Below are 11,457 nucleotides of genomic sequence, written 5' to 3' on the forward strand. Positions count from 1 at the left end.
TGGATGGTTTACACACTCACACAAGAAGAGGTTACAATATTTACACTCCCACGGCCAGCAAATGAGCATGTGCACGTTTTGCCAAGAGCATGTTAACACAATTTTTAATCTTTGCCAATGTGAAGGGTGAAAGATGATATCTCTCTATTGGTTTAATTGCATTTAGTATTTAATCAGGAGGATGGCTGATCATTTTTTCAGTGAATTGCTTTTTCCATTTCTATTGAGTCACACTTCTTTTATGCCTACAGAATACTTCATTTTATGTATGTGCCCTAATTTACTTATCCATGTTCTTGTGCATTATTTATGCTGCTTCCAAATGACTGTGAACATCTTCATACATAAAGCTTTTTCTCTTCTTCTTTTAGGCTTTTATCGTTAGTGGACTATTTCAGAAGATGAATTGCTGGGTCAATAGTGTGGACATTTTTATGACTTGATACATATTGTCAAATTGGTCTCTCAAGAGACAGTGCAATATAGAGTACCCTCAATTTCATAATACTCTTATCAGCATTGGATATTGTTAATAAAAATTAATTTTTGCTAATTTTATAAGAAAAAAATGGAACCTTAATTTCATTTGTATTTTTTTATTACCAATGAGAACGAATGTTTTAATATATGTTTGTTAATTAATTGCATTTTCTTTGTTCTCTTCTTTGCTCACTTGAGTGACAGCACATTCTTATACAAAGGAAATAAGATGATGTCTTATCAGGGAAACCCCTATTTCCTCAGGCCTGTGACCTTCTGGGAAGTTGTTGACTGATATCAGATTATCAAAGTCAGTCTCTTGATTGAGAATGTGGAGGTGGCAGTGGTTGAAAAGATAGCAGTGTAGACGGGAGAACTGAATAAATAAGACTCTAGGTAATGATGAGGGAACTCTAGGTTGAAGAGATGAGAGAGGTGGGAAGAGATTTGTGAGTCAGGATAAAAATTCGTGGACAGTGTAGAGAATGTGCTGGACTCATATCTCTCTATCTCTGAGCTTCCTAATGGAACTCTGGCTGGCTAGTGTGGCCACGGCTGTGTTTCAGAATTCCAACCTCAGTGTTGTCATTTCTGCTAGGTGAGGCCTTCTTCTAAGGCCAGTGCTGCAGAGGAGAAAAAAGGATGGGGCGAGGGAGGATTATTGTTATTGTTATCAGTTATTAAACACTCTCCTCCTCCTTTATCCAGATAGCCATTTAGTTTAATCACTATTGAACAGTTTTTGTTAATTAATTTGATATTTAGAGTTATTGTTATTTTAATTTGTATTTCTTTTATTACTGCTTTTCATACAGAGAGATGTTTCTTTTATCATTTTTCGTATTTAGGTATGTATATATACATGTATGTGTTTATATGTACATGTATGTATATATACATGTATAGTATATATCCATACCATTTTATTACTACTTTTCATCTGTGTGTGTGTGTATGTGTGTGTGTATTCCCTAATTGGGGGGAAGTGACTGTTCATGTTTATATTATTGATTTCCAAATAATCTTTATATATTGAAGTTATGAGGCTGTGTCATATTTTTCACAAATATTATTTCTAATTTGTCACATTTTATTTTTTTCATTTTTTCTTATTGAGATGCACAGAGCATTAAGTGTTAAGTGTGATGAGTTCTGACAAATGCATATACCTGTGTAACCCACACTTCTATCAAAATATATATTTCTATTACCCCAGAAAGCTTCTGTGTCTTTTCCTAGTCATTCCTCATCCTGCCTCTGCTCTGCCAGAAGCAACCACTGCTCTGATTTATATCACCATAGATCAGTCTTGCTTGTTCTAGCATTTCATGCAAATGGAATAATGAAATAGGTACTTTTGTGCATCTGATTTCTTTCATTCAACATAATGTGTTAGAGATTCAGCCATGTTGTTACTGCGGATATATGCTGTTCCTTTTTATTGCTTAGGGGTATTCCATTACATGAACATAGCAGTTTGTGTATTCATTCTCCTGTCCATTGACATTTGGGTTGTTTCTAGTATACTGCTTGAATGAACATTCTTGTAGCAGTCTTTTTGTAAACATGTGTTTTCTTTTTCTTGGATAAATATCTAAGAATGGAATTGCTGGATCATCTACTAGGTGGGTGTTTAACTTTTTTAGAAATTGCCAAACTATTTTCCAAAGTGATTACACCATTTTACATTCCCACCAGCAGTGTACGAGGTGCCAGTTTCTCCATAACCTTGCCAACATTCAGTGTGGTAGGTTTTTAAAATTTTAATCATTCTAGTGGGTTGCTGTGGTATCTTATTGTAATAATGATTTTCATTTCCCTGACGATTTAGGATATTGAATACCTTTTCATGTGCTTATTGGCCACTCATATAACAGTATATTTGACTTAGAGGCTTTAAATTTTATGTAGTCAAGTTCACGAATCTTTTCCATTATGAATTTTATTGCTTTTTTACTGTGAAATCCTTCTTAATATCAAAAGCTAGTAAACATTTTTACTTATATTTTCTTCTATTACTTTATTGGTTAAACTCTTAGACATTACACTCTTTAATCTACCTATAATTTATTTTAAGTTATAAGGAAACATTTGTCCTCACATAATTAACCAACTGAACTATATATGGAATAATCACTTCTTTCTTTCCCCACTTATTTGATTCACCACACTTATCTTAAACTAACCTTTAACATATAATTGGATCTATTTCTATGCCACTGTGTAACTCTTAATTTTTCCACCAATAGTACACTGCTTCAATTATTAGAGTTATAGAGTTTATTTATCAAGTAAGCAAGTTTACCTTCACTACTCTTTATTTCTTCAAAAATTCCTTAGCAGTTCTGGTTCATTTATTTGTCTGACTGTGGTAGGCTGAGTAACAGCTGCCCACAGATATCCATGTCTTAATCCCTGGAACTGTCTGTGACCTGACCTAGCAAAAGGGTTTTTGCAGATGTGAGTAAGTTAAGGATCCTGGATTATCCAGACGGGCTGAATGGAATCACAAGGGTCCTTTTGAGAGGGAGGCAAGAGGAGCAGAGAGAGGAGACGATGGAAGCAGAGACTGGAGTCATGGGGCCACAAGCCATGGGATGCTGGCAGCCTCTAGAAACTGGCAGAGGTGAGGAACAAATGAGCTCCTAGAGCCTTCAGAAGGAATAAGCCCTGCCCACCCCTTGATTTTATCTCCTGAAGACTCACCTCGGACTTCTGACCCTCCAGGATTGTAGGAGAATAAATTTGTGTTGTTTTAAACCACTCAGTTTGTGGTAATTAGTTACAGGAGTCATAGGAAACTGATACACTTAAAAATAGGAAATTGATAACTGGAAAATTCTTTTTAAAAGTTAAGATCTAGGGGACTGGCCCTGTTGCCGAGTGGTTAGGTTCATGCACTGCACTTCGGTGGCCTGGGGATTGCTGGTTTGGATCCCAGGCGCGGATCTACGCAGTACCGATCAAGCCATGCTGTGGTGACCTCTCACACAGAAGAACTAGAACAACTTACAACTAGGATATGCAAACATGCACTGGGGCTTTGGGGAGGAAAAAAGATTAAGATCTAACTGTTGTTCTACCGTGCTTTTGATGGGATTGTATAAAGCAGAGAATTTGATTTGGGCAGAACTGACATTTTTATACTATTCAGTCTTGCTATCTAGACTTCTCCAGAAAAGTGCCCCCATCTCACCTCTCTGACCTTTTCTGTCCATAGCCTCCCGTCTTAGCTTGGGTTCCCCAGAGGCAGAGCTGGGACAAGGGTTCGAGTGCAGGTGGTTTATCCGGAAGGTGATCCGGGAGACACATGGGCGAGAGTGAGAAAGTGAGGCTGGGAAGGGACGGCAGCTAATAAAGGATGTGCCTCAGCGTTCCCTGAGTCTTAGCATTGGGAATGGAGGGGCCTGGGGCGGAGAAGGACCAGCAGCTCTGGTGATATCAGCATGGGGGTCCTGTCTCGCAGCCACTCCCCATCCTCCCTGGAGCCCAGTGTCCCCACATTCCCTGTCTCCTCCCAGCAAGGCAAGGTTGCAGAAGGGGATAAAGCTGGCCTTCCTCTGCACAGGGTGTGGTAGTCAGAACAGCTGCCCAGAGGAGGTGAGCTGCCTGCCAAGCGTCTAAGTGGCTGCAGCTGATGATGCCCTGGCCCCTCCCATCGCCATGACACCTCATCCCCAAGTGTCAGCATCTGCATCTCTTTGCCCAAGGGCTGATCCTGCCGCCAGAGCCCAGGGCAGGCCAGAAGTATCCTCCCCAGCAGCCTTCATCTCGTGAGGGACGGTGTGCGCATACCCTGCAACCTTGCTCGGCCTGAGGTGGGGGTGCAGGACTCTGACCCCCAGAGGTCCGGAGTGGGTTGAAGCTTGACCACACACGCTTCCCTGCCTCACATCCCACTCTCCAACAGTTGTTTCCTGGGGCTGCCTCCCAAATATATATTTACACTGGAATCCTTGTGTGACATTGTGATTTATAAGAAATAAACATTTGGTCTTCATCCTATTTCTGGCACAGAGCTCCTAAAATCCTTGGAATTTCTGAAGTAATGAGAGCAACAAAGGTGTCTTTTGTTATGTTAATGAGTGACTTTTGGACCCCACCTAAGGATAGGGGCTGGTTGCCAGTGGAACCGACCAGTGATTAGAGGGTTGGAACTTTCACTCCCACCCCCTGACCTCTGGTGGGAGAGGGCTGGAGGGTGAATCCATCGCCCATGGCAAATGGCTTAATCAATCATGTCTATGTAATGAAGCCTCCAGAAAAACCCAAAAGGACAGGGTTCAGAGAGCTTCCAGGTTGTGAACACACGGAGATTTGGGGAGAGTGGGGCACTCAGAGAGTGTGGGAGCTCCACGCCCCTTCCCACATACCTTGTCCTGTGTGTGTTTTCCATCTGGCTGTTCCTGAGTTACGTCCTTTTATAACAAACTGGCGATCTAGTGAGTAAAACGTTTCCTGAGTTCTGTGAGCCGCTCTAGCAAGTTAATCGAATCCAAAGAGGGAGGAGGTCATGGGTGATGTGGATCAAGGCTGCCCCAGGGAGAGAAGCCCAAGGCGTCCTGGCCTCCATACCCGTCTATATCCTCTGGGAAGAGCAGGACGTCCTGACCTGATTCCCATCCAAAGTTATAGACTGCTGGATAACCAGACCCCTGGATAACCAGACCCCACCTGCACTGATACCATTTTAATGACTTTCTTTCTTTCTTTTTTCTTGAGGAAGATTAGCCCTGAGCTAACATCTGCTGCCAATCCTCCTCTTTTTGCTGAGGAAGACTGGTGCTGAGCTAATATCTGTGCCCATCTTCCTCTACTTTATATGTGGGATGCCTGCCTCAGCACAGCTTGTCAAGCAGTGCCATGTCCACACCCGGGATCCAAAGCAGTGAACCCCGGGTCGCAGAGAAGCAGAATGTGCAAACTTAACCACTGCACCACCAGGCCAGCCCCCTCTTTTTTTTTTTTATGTGGGCCACCACCACAGCATGGCCACTGACAGACGGGTGGTGCCCGAGAACCGAACCCAGGCCACTGAAGCAGAGTGCACTGAACCCCAACCACCAGACCATTGGGGCCAGCCCCACATCTTATGTTTTTATGGCTCCCCTGACCATTCTTTCTGCTTGGCTGACTCGTCACCTCAGCTACTCTTTGGGGTCTGGCTCTGAGGCTGGGGTCCTAATGGTGGCTCTAGCCCCCGGCAAAGCCCTCTGGGCTCCTGAGAGGAGAGGGAGGCTCTTTACCTGTCTGGAAAGCGGCTCAGTCAGTGTCCCTGAGGCAGAAGGATCTGCCGACCGCCCAGACTTCCTTTGGCAGGAGGGCTGAGAACAAAGTCTTCTGGTAGAAAGAGCTCTCCATCTGGGAGAATGTAATGCTTTCCTGGGAGGGGAGAAACTTCAGTGGAGACGGGGCTGGTGCTCCAAGGAAGACATTCTGCTGGGCCCTCCCTGGTAACCATGGAGATGGAGGAGGGTGGGAGCCTGGCAGGATCCATACCCCATAAAAATACTGGCAGCTGGAGTGCAAGATGCAGAGCCTGCAGATGCCCTCTTACACCGTGTTATTTATGGGCAGTCGGAACCCCTGCAGGGCTGCGGGGCAGGGGAGCTGGATCGAGAGCCTCCAGGACCTGGGTGTTTAATGAGGTGTTTAATGGGTGTAAAGATTTAGATCAGAATGATTTGCCCATTTAGGAGGTGGAGTTTATCTAAGGACCGCCCCAAAGGATGCTCACTTCTTCTCTGAAATGCTCGGAAGTCTGGATGCGGAAACCAACAAGTCAGCATTTGAGGAGTACCATGTGAGGATCCAGCCAAGGGGTCCAGTGGCCGAAAACTCTTCACCTTGACACTGCAAGATGCTTAACGCCAAGGAACTGGGAGAAGCTAAGAATCTCAAGCTGGAAAGGTCCTTACAGAGGGAGAAGCTGAAGCACAGAGGGGTCAAGTGACTTGTTCAAAGTCACACAGTGTACCAGGGACCATTAGCACCAATGATAAGATCAACTGGAAGAGAAAAGAACCGTTAGTCTATGCAGGGAAAGAGCTGCGTGATTCCTTCTTAGAAGGTGAAGAGCACTCTATGGGGCGCAGAAGACACAAATAGTAGTATCTTTTGGGGTTTTAAAGCTTGAACGTTGAAATTACTTTCCTAAATGCATAATATGTATTATAACATTTTCAGACTCTGTAATGGTTGGTTCAGCGATTAAGAGGGAGCCTATTAAGATGCAGTGACTGACTCGTGAAATGGATTAAAAATGGCATCTGTGTGCCATTTTCAGCATCTGGAAACAAGGGCCTGAAACAAGATGCTGAGCGGATGCTCCCTGAATCCAAGGATGCGCGAGGCCGGCCCTCTCAGAGGACACGGCGCTGGGCAGGGAATCTTAATTGCTTTTTCCTTTTTGATTCTAAAGATAATACATATTTATTGCAGAAAATTTGAAAAATACAGAAAATATGTAGAAGAAAAAAAAATCACCCATTAACCAACCCCTTCTAACTGCCCTGGAAATAACCATTCTTAACATTAGGATATATTTCCAACAAGCCCTTTTTTCCGCGTATATATGCCTTTTTGCAATTTGTCGTCAGCCTTAGAGGTTTGTATTTTGCTTTGATTCTAAGATGATATTTAACAGTCTCCAAAGAGATGAATTCAGGTGGCTGCATTATATTCCATTAAAAGGTCTGGCATAATTTATTAACCTGTTTCTAGGTCATTTCCAATTTTTCAATATTACAAATAACATGACGATAAACATCCAGGTGCGTAAATCTTGGCGCCACATCTGACGGCACTGGGTTCCGCGCCAGCAGTGGGAGACCGGGGAGGCCTCACCCCTCCTGCTCTCCGGGCACCTGGTGCCGAGGCTGCGGCTCCAGCAGCACCCGGCACAGCCCCACTCTTGGCTCGCAGCCTCAGCTCCTGGAAGAGGACCTAACGGGGTGGAGGAGAAAGCCCCCAGTCTGTGCGGACTCACTGACTGCACTGCGAAGCTCTGTGCCTTGGGCCAGTCCCTGTGCCTCTCTATGCCTCAGTTTCCCCTTCTGTAAAAGAAGGGGCATGAACTAGGTCATTGGATTTCAATTTTATTTGTTAAAAACCCTTTTTGTTCAAAGGGAAACCTACACAGAAGCCCGTTGTGTAAAACAGAAAGCAGAGGAGCTCCTTTAACTGGTCAGAGCCCTGCTTGATTGTCCTTTCATCCAACACAGATTATTGAGGTCCTACTATGTGACTGACTGTGCTAGGTGCTGGGGATAGAGCACGAGCAAAAATATTTTGCACTTCCCTACGCTCAGACTCCTTAGGCCCCTTGCACGGTGTGGGTGGGTGGGGTGCATGGGGCACTGTTGACTATGCTCTGACTGACACCGCCAAGCACCTACCTTTTCGTGACATTCACTAGGTGTATACTTGACAGGGTGGTCCTTGCATTAGTTGAATTGCCCTAGGCTCTGCTCCAGTCTAGGAACAGCCCTGCCTGATTCTGCCATGTCTGGTGGCCCCTGAGCCCTGAGGCAGCTCCTCAGAGCCCCAAGGCCCTGTAGGCCCCGTGTGAAACCTGCGGCTTCTGTCTGTTTCGGTGATACCACTGTTTACACCACTCATGGCGCTATTACTACCACCAGCAGCTGTCGCTCCTCGCTGGGCACCGTGCTCAGAGTGTTCCGTGCAGTGGGTCCTCACAGCCATGTGGAAGTGGTGTCTATCATCACCCTCATTTTACGGCCGAGGACAGTGAGGTTCAGGTGTGCTAAGCCCCTTACCTGAGGCCACAGTTCTGGCTCCAGAGCGCACGCTCCTGCCCACTGCACACACTGCCTCTGGGAGCCCCTTTTGATGCCTCCACCCACTGGCAAGACTCGATTCCCACATGGCACAGGACGCAGAGGACTCTCCCGTCGTTGGCTTGTGCCCAGCCCTCTTCAACCCCTCACAGCATCTACCTGGACCACAAACAGGGCTGTGAGTGGGGCCTGTTGTGGGGGTGATGCTGGCTTCATCTGGGGACAGCCATGGTCCTGACGGACTAGGTCTGGCCGATAGTGTGGGCTGGGGCTGAGAGACCCAGACCATGTGTGTCTGTCTGGAATCCCTGACCTGCCCTGAACCCTGCTTGCTGTCTCCCCTGCTCGCCCTCCTTGGTGGAAAGCTTTCTCCTTTCCTGCCATGTCAACCCAGGTACCTTAATGAACTCCAAAATAACTCCTGGCAAAAGCTAACTTTGGGTCTAGAGTCCCCAGAGAACTCTGGCCGGGAGACCTGGCTGTCAGGCCCCACCTCCCTGTCTGTGAAATGGGAGGCTGTCCTCTCCCCTCCTCTTTCTCAGGGTGTAGGGCCTCAGAGAGACGCCTGCTGAGAATGCTTTGTGAAGCTAGAGTCCTACACTTGGAGAAGGAAGCTAGGCCGTTACTTATGGAGCGAAGCTACTGGAAATGGTGCTCACAAGTGGACTGGATCCCACAGGCCCTCATGGCGATGCGGAACCCCCTTCTGCCTTGCAGAGCTTGGCGCCTGGCCACCACAGCCCGTCTCTGGCTTCTCTCATCTGAAAGATGGGGTCATCCAACCCCCGGACAAGAGTTGTGAGGGTGAACTGAGACTGCACACAGGTAGGTCTGTGCACTGAGCCCACACCCAGTAGGAGCTCGGCGAGTGGGAGTGCCCCTCTGCGGCTGCTCCCTCCCCGAGGTTCCTGCCCCCACAGAAGCCCCTCCCAGTCCCAGCCTCTCCAGGTCCACCTTAGAGGAGTGAACCACCGCCCACAGGCTTGGGCAAGCAGTGTGGGGGGACAGCCAGCACCCGAGCAGGTGACCAGCCCCTGGGGCTCTGGGGCAGGGTGAGGACCAGGGGCCGGGTCCCCAGGCAGGCCAGTCTAAGCAGCCCCCTGACTGCGGCCGCTGTCCCTGTGGGCCTGGGGGGCAGGTGTTGGGAAGGGGAGCGTTGAGTTCTGTCTGTTGTTCCTCAAACCTGAGCGATGCCGGAGAAGGCAGGCGTCAGGTCTTCAAGGTTCTGCCTCCCAAGCTGGGGCAAAGGCTAGGGGTGAAGAGAGAGGATGCTGGGGCTCCTGGCCTGGCTCTGCCACTGACCTCTGTGCGACTGTGGCCAAGTCATCCCCACTCTGGCCCTCAGGGGCCGTACCTGTAAAACAAAGGTTTGGCTCAGTGTGTGTTTGGCAGTTGTGATCCACGCATCCGCACTGGGCACCTGGAGGTGCTCTGCCGGGGTCTGAGTCCTGCGGTTAGTGGGACAGTCACCTGTTGGCAGCTCACCACGCCCACTGGCCCGTGACCTCCCTGGGGCAGGGACTGTCTGATCCATCTCGTCTGCGCCCCCCAGGGTCAGCCCGGGCACCGCTCAGTCTGTGTCTGGCTGGATGAGGGAATGAAGGGCCCTCTGGGTGGGGACTGGCTGGCCAGTGTTGCCATCTGCCTGCCCTCCCCTGCGACCAGCTGGGCTCCAAGGCTGTCAGGGGCACAGGCAGGTTTCGTGTGATCTCGAGGAAAGTGGGGTTTGTCAGGGTGACGCTAGACAATAGCAGCCAGGGCTTCTCTTACCAGCGTCCAGCTCTGTCTGCTTGGCCAGGCTGGGCTTCTGGAGGCCAGGGGCCCGCTTGGATTCCTCTCTGCATCCACAGTGCCAGTGCAGGGTCTGGCACAGAGGTGGTGCCCGGTGAGTGGGCAGAGGAGCTGCTTCATTTCTGGGCACCCTCTGTCCCCATTTAAACCTTCATTAGGACAGCCCCTAAGTAACAGTCACTGAGACCAAGCCGACGGGGGCCAGGCTGTGCTCCGGGGGAAGAGAGATAAACCTGACTCAGTCCTGATCCTCCACATGCTCCCAGTGTGGCCAAGAAGAGTCTGACAGGCCAACCTAGAGCTACAGTGGGCAAGGGTGTACAGGGCAATGGAGGACAAGCGGGGGGCTGTGGGGACGTGGAGGAGGGCGAGAATAACCGGGGCCATGAGGCAAGCCTGTGAAACCGCAGGCCCTGGAGCCAGACTGTGTGTGTCCAATCCCGGCGTTGTCCTCGATCAGTGCTGCAACCTTGAACAAGCCATTTCATCTCTTTGTGCCTCAGTTGCCTCATCTGTGAAACAAGTAATGCAAGTAGGACCTTAGAACAGTGCTTGGCAGGTAGTGAGTAGTCAATATGTCAGCTAAAGGGAGAAAACAAATGACCAGCCCTCCAGAAGGTGGCAGGCGAGGGACCCCCTACCCACTCCTGGACCTGTGTGGCCCCTGGCGCCTCTTCAGAATTCAAGAGCTCTGCCACCCAGTTTGAACACTGCTGATCTAGGGGGAGACAGGCCCAGAGAGGGACAAATGCTTGTCTGAGGCCACATAGCCAGTGGCAAAGCCAGGACTGAACCCAAGAGTGCCTGCCTCCCAGCCTGAAGCACCTTTCTCCCTCCCTGGCCACCTCCCTGTAAACGTCCCCTCCCTGCCGGCCACTGGCATTGATCACACAAGGCCCGTGGGAAGTGCAGCCTGGTGCTTTTCAAAATTTGGCTCAAAGCTAGAGTGCAAGCTGGCTTCACTGATCAGGGCACCAACTAGAGCTGTGCTGGCCTTCTTGGAGTTGGAAAGAGTTTCTCTTTTTAAGTGAATAGTTTGGTTAGCTTTTGTCATTTAAAAATATATCCAGGGAAGTGTGATCAAATGCGTCCTTTTCTTGTATCTGTCATCCAAACAAGAAAGAACCTGGATTGTCCTTTTTGAAAATCACCTACTCTTCTCTGCTTCCCTTCTTACAAAAGCCCCTCTTTCCTATTCTCTCAGATCTAAGGCCTCCTTGGGCGTCCCTTCCCCCGACCACCTGATTCAGGCTCGGTGAGCCGAGGAGTCGAAAGAAAGATTTCTTGGACTCTCAAGGTCTGGCAGTAGTGCTCCTTTATTCAGAGAATAGCACGGGGATGGGACCCACGGGCAGTGAGGGGCTGCGGCACGGGGACGGGACCCACG

The 11,457-nt window shown here is 48.5% G+C and overlaps 1 long non-coding RNA gene across 1 annotated transcript in view; it reads left to right on the plus strand.

Annotated features, from left to right (window-relative positions):
- Window positions 1–9,011: 9,011 nt before the first annotated feature.
- Window positions 9,012–11,457, plus strand: part of LOC124228545 (uncharacterized) — a 32,734-nt gene continuing 30,288 nt past the window's right edge. The window contains exon 1 of the long non-coding RNA XR_006885738.1: window positions 9,012–9,104. This is a non-coding gene — a long non-coding RNA (uncharacterized LOC124228545). The remainder of the gene's footprint in view (window positions 9,105–11,457) is intronic.

This window comes from Equus quagga, chromosome 1, assembly GCF_021613505.1.
Source record: "Equus quagga isolate Etosha38 chromosome 1, UCLA_HA_Equagga_1.0, whole genome shotgun sequence".
NCBI classification, from domain to species: Eukaryota; Metazoa; Chordata; class Mammalia; order Perissodactyla; family Equidae; genus Equus; species Equus quagga.